Source organism: Triticum dicoccoides, chromosome 3A (assembly GCF_002162155.2).
Source record: "Triticum dicoccoides isolate Atlit2015 ecotype Zavitan chromosome 3A, WEW_v2.0, whole genome shotgun sequence".
NCBI classification, from domain to species: Eukaryota; Viridiplantae; Streptophyta; class Magnoliopsida; order Poales; family Poaceae; genus Triticum; species Triticum dicoccoides.
This window is the reverse complement of record NC_041384.1, coordinates 60,591,497-60,597,746: the sequence shown is the minus strand read 5'-3', so window position 1 is coordinate 60,597,746 and position 6,250 is coordinate 60,591,497.

The window sequence follows — 6,250 nt, the reverse complement described above, 5'->3', positions numbered from 1 at the left end:
CCGGAGAAGACCAGCTTGGTTGCTGTCTCCCTCCCCTTCTAAGTATCTTCTCCAAGTTTATGCCCGGCTTAAATCGAGAGCGCCGAGGCCATACGCGGATCGGCAGTAGCTGGCATTTGGGCCAAGCACACCTCAGCATCTAGCTGTCTTTTTACTGTTAAGTAGCTCAAATAAAGTCGCTGGTTGTGGCCCTGTGGATTCCTGCAGCTGTTGGGTGTCAGGGATTTGGGCGAGCTCCATGTATATTTTGGTCCTTGGACATGCAGAGCAAAGTGTTGGAGTCTTTGGGGTGCGTCCACGGCATGCTTTTGACCTTCCGGATAATTCCACGCATTATCTCCAAACTCCAACAGCCACGCAGAGTTGTGCCGCTGCACCTGTCGCCTCCTTTTTTTTTAAAAAAAAACAGTAACTTCCTTTCTTCAAGCACTCCCAAGCTCCTCTCACGCAGCCTCCTAAACCTGTTTCATCGGCCCAATCAAGTGATACGGGCCATCACATGATACCCTGCTACGGGACTCTGTGGTGCCTTGGATCAACATGCAAGGGACAAGATCAGCTCACTTATTATTTACACGTGCCCCCTTGGTACATTTGCATGTGCCCCCCTCGAAAACAGCCCATCTTTGTGAAACCACAACGGACCTATGCATCTGTCCCCAAGACCCCAACATCCACATCGTGAATTAATCAAACTTAAACCACATCATTTAGGCCTTGTTCTGTTACTTTACATGTGATCAATCAACACAAAAATGAATGTTGCCCAGCTGAACAAATAAAGCGTAGTACATGCTAAAATTCACTACATTTAAAGTAAGCTCTCATCAGTACAGCAAGCAACAACTTGAAACATTCGTATCTTGAGCCTTCAGGTCGCCATCAATTTTATTTCATAATGAATATATTGGCATGTGATCAGCATGAACCCATTTTCCATTCCTGTATTCACATCTGAAATTTTCGAGCATCAAAATATTTAGCAGAAATCTTGACAAAAAATCCATCTCAACAAACAATAGTACAAACTAGCAAATTGTGAGGGATGGCAAACTGCCAAAAATCATTCATAGCATCAAACGATTGCTGGATCAGAAGCATTTCAACAAATAAAGGTGCCATCTTGGTCTAGGAATTAACATGACCTTAATATACATATATTTACAAGCGTATTACTTAGTTCACTAGTAATTTACATAACTAAACCAAACAGCTTCACTACAGATCACTTGGTGACTCCATATTCTCCTTGTACGCCATCCTATGCTGGGCAGAAATGCACACCTACATGATAACATCAAGAATTACAACAACCTAATAAACCCTCTCAAACGATCGTACAACATTAAATATGTGAAACCGTAAACACTTCTGTGACGCCAAATACCCTGCGTGTCTGTTGCACCATCTAATTCTCCTGATCAATTTCGTTGTTTCTTGACCTATAACAGCATGTAAAAAAATCACTTGTTACACTAAGAGATCATGACATGCTCACAAGTCACAAACAGTAGAGTTATATTCACCTCTTTTTCTTCTTTCCACTTTTGCTATGTAGTTAATCAAGAAAGTAGCAATCGACAATCGCACATGTACTGAGTTCAGTGTGCCGAGTACGAAAGGTCTGTTACCCACCCTCCATGATTGTTCTCTTGTTAGAAAACTAAACAATGCTTACATCTTATTTTACCCATAATATTTGTAGATAGTCAAAGAAGACACTATTTTGATTAGCAGGCCAGTTTATTTGGCCAGCAAGTCCGCTTATTACACTGTGATAAAGTAATTTTGATCCATCAAACCTTCCTAATTCCAGCTGCTACAAAATGAGAACAAGTACATAGATTTCCAATACTGGGAGGTCCCAGCCTGACCTAGAGTTCTACTGGGATTTTCTGTTAGTCAAGCATTATTGAGCCTCACTTGGCATGAATTTTAGTCAATTACTCTAAATGCTCACTTATGCTAGGCTGTACATGAGGTTTTCAACTACTGTATGTAAGAAACATTCTATGACACTTTATAAGAAAGATTACCTCTATATACAATTCAGATGGACATATTAGGACAAGAAGTGGTGATCAATATTATAACACTGCTATATCTCAGGATTAGATGCCAGAACCAATGACTGAACAAGAACATCACTATGTTGCAGTAATCATTCTTCTAAATCTTCAAGATTAAAATACTGATGCATATCTCCACTAAGAATTAACTTTAACATCTGTTGTGACTGAAATGCGAGACACATAATTTTATACTAGAACTAATAGTACATGTAGTTGTATCTGCATGATTTCTCCACTTCGTTCATTTGTTGACATACAATTGAACAGTTGCCTAAGAGTTGTGACACTCTAGCCCTGTCTAGAAGTAACCCACGACTCACAAAAGGAAATGGCCAAACAAAGAGGCACCTTCTTGTGTGCCTATATGTAACGCCCTCGATGCGGCTATATCTCCCACGTGTCGAAGCATGACTTAGAGGCATAACCGCATTGAAAGCAATGTCGCAAGCACTGGTCAAGATATCTTCCGATATTCCGATAAATCGGCCGATTTATCGCTTATCGTTGTCTGACCGATATGATAAATGGGCCGATAAATCAGCCGATATGGCGATAAATTGGCCGATATGCTGATAAACTGGCCGATTTACCCCTTATCATGGGTCGACCGATAAGTTCCCGATAAGCGATATCCCCAACATTGGTCGCAAGTGACGTAATCTTCACACAACCCATGTAATACATAAGGGAAAGAGATACATAGTTGGCTTACAATCGCCACTTCACACAAATACATGAATAAAGCATTACATCATCCAAATACAATCAGGGTCCGACTACGGAACCAAAATAAAAGAAGAACCCCAAATGCGATAAGGTCCCCGATCGACCCCAACTAGGCTCCACTACTGATCAACTAGAACGAAACAACACAAAGGACAAAATCTTCAATGAGCTCCTCCTGAGCTGGGTTGCGTCATCTGCACGGACTCATCGGCACCTGCAAGCTGGTTTTGGAAGTATTTGTGAGTCACGGGGACTCAGCAATCTCGCACCCTCGCGATCAGGACTATTTAAGCTTATGGGTAAGGTAAAGGTACGAGGTGGAGCTGCAGCAAGCGACTGGCATATATGGTGGCTAACATACGCAAATGAGAGCGAGAAGAGAAGGCAAAGTACGGTCGAACAACTATGATCAAGAAGTGATCCTAGAACAACCTACGTCAAGCATAACTCCAACACAGTGTTCACTTCCCGGACTCCGCTGAGAAGAGACCGTCACGGTTACACACGCGGTTGATGTATTTTAATTGAATTAAGGTTCAAGTTATCTACAACCGGACATTAACAAATTCCCATCTGCCCATAACCGCGGGCACGGCTTTCGAAAGTTCAAAACCCTGCAGGGGTGTCCCAACTTAGCCCATGACAAGCTCTCACGGTCAACGAAGGAATAGACCTCCTTCCGAGACATTCCGATCAGACTCGGTATCCCGGTTCTACAAGACATCCTCGACAATGGTAAAACAAGTCCAGCAAGACCACCCGATGCGCCGACATCCCGATAGGAGCTGCACATATCTCGTTCTTAGGGCACACCGGATAAGCTAAGCGTACGGGAGCCAACGTAACCCAAGTTGCCAAGGGACGGCCACGCACGGTGCTCTGGGTTGGACCAACACTTAGACAAGCACTGGCCCGGGGGTTTAAAATAAAGATGACCCTTGGGCTGGCCTAACCCAAGGGAAAAAGAGGCTAGGTGGCGAATGGTAAAACCAAGGTTGTGCCTTGATGGAGGAGTTTTATTCAAAGCGAACTGTCAAGGGGTTCCCATTATAACCCAACCGCGTAAGGAACGCAAAATCCGGGAACATAACATCGATATGACGAAAACTAGGGCGGCAAGAGTGGAACAAAACACCAGGCATAAGGCCGAGCCTTTCACCCTTTACCAAGTATATAGATGCATTAATTAAATAAGATATAATGTGATATCCCAACAAGTAAACATGTTCCAACAAGGAACAACATCTCCATGTTCCAACATGGAACAAACTTCGATCTTCACTTGCAACTAACAACGCTATAAGAGGGGCTGAGCAAAGCGGTAATATAGCCAAACAACGGTTTGCTAGGACAAGGTGGGTTAGAGACTTGGTTCAACAATATCCGAGGCATGATAAGCAAGTGGTAGGTATCGCAGCATAGGCATAGCAAAAGAGCGAGCAACTAAGCAAGCAAAGATAGAAGTGATTTCAAGGGTATGGTCATCTTGCCTGAGATCTCGCAAGGAAGAAGAACGAGTCCATGAAGAAGACAAATGGACGTAGACGAACGGGTCCTCACAAACGCGACGTTACCGGAACCAACCCGAAGAAGCAAACACCGGAAAGAAGCACACAACATAGTAAACAACCAACACATGAACATGATATGATATGCGGGATGCGGTATGCGATGCATATGCATGATTTGACAAGGAATGATTGAACCTGGCCTCAACTTAGAAATCCAAGTGTGCCACTGGAAAGGTGAGATGATTTCGGTTGAAATTGATATAAAGATCACTGGAATCGGAGTTACGGTTTGGAAATGGCGAGCAAATCAAATATGGCACCGGTCTGTGATATACAGCAAGTAGCCATCTAAATACAACAAGATAATTATGCTACAGCACTCAAACATGGCAACAAAATACATGGCAGGGATCCATTCATAATGCTTAACAAAAGATGAACACTGAGCTACGGCCAATTCATCCACTAACAGGTTCAAACAAGCATGGCAAAAGAGCAATTGGTAAACAGATTCAGACTTAGTGAAATTAACACAAGCCTGGAATTTCAGATCAGGTAGCACACTTTGGAGCATGAAAACTAGATGCTACAGGAACTTAATATGGCAAAGTAAAGCATGGCATGGAGCTACGCAAAGAGCTTAACAAAAGTCCCTTAGTGACCTTGAGCCAAAAGGGATCAGAAAATACAATTGCAAGCATGTGAACATGGCAAAAACATAATCAGATTACAGACTTAGAGAAAAACTGGAACATGCAAATCAGATATCAAGTAGGCATGTTTACGAGCTCGATGCACTCACTACAGAGCATGGCATGACAATATAAGCACACAACCATCAAGAATACATATTATATAAGCTAGACATGGCAAGAACAACAACATAGCATGCACGGATCAACAACAACATCCTCGGCAAAATCGCTAACAAGTAGACAATCTGCCCAGATTCACGAAATAGCAAAAGTAGAGCTCGATTGACTCAAGCTAGGGTGCTCCATAATTGCAAACAAAGACATGGATGGATAGAGAACTACAAGATTAACAAAACATCCTTACTGATCATCCTCAAAAGAGGCACGGATCACTAGGAAACAACATGAACATATGGCATATTCAAATAAACAGATCAAGGACTTAGTGGAAATGCTAAGTCCCTGAAATCAGCATTAACGGATGCACCACTTTGGAAGCTTGTGCTAGTCACCACACACATCACAAAAATACATGGGTTGCACCTCTGGAAAGATGGCAGAGCATATAACAAAACACATGTAGAGCTCAGGGGCATATCATGCACACAATAATCATGGCAAAAATGACAAATATCTAAATGGAGCAGCAGATCTGACAATTAACTCAAATAGCACTCTTCCAACAGCATTTCGGGCATCAAGATGAACTCAAATGAAAATGATGCAATGAGATGAAATGATGTGCTCTCTGAGACGAAAATTTTGATATGCTAAATGCCCAAAACGGAGCTACGGATGCAAAGTTACGGCGAGATGAACATGGACATTTGAAACATGAAAATCTCGGAGACTTAGTAGAAATTTGGACCTCTCCGAGAAAAGTCAACGGGCGGACGAGGTTGTGCGGGACGACGAGATCCAGGCGCGGGGTCGAAGCGTTTGGTTCGGGCACCCGGTGGATCTGATCCACCCGGGCCGGATCGGATCTGGCGAAGCTCGCCTCTCCGGCGACGAGCACGAGGGCGGCGGCGCCATGCCGGCGTGGGAGCAGGGTGGCGCTCTCCGGAGAAGCTGCCGCGGCCGGATCCGGGCATGGCGCTGCGCTGCGGCGGCGGCGGGCGGGATGAGGGCGAGGACGTTGTGCGGAGGAGGGCCGGAGCGGAGTGCAGCTCCGGTGAAGTTGCGCCGGCGAGGCGGCGGTGAAGAACGCCGGTGACGAGTGGTGGACGGCGGCGGGGCGGCGAAG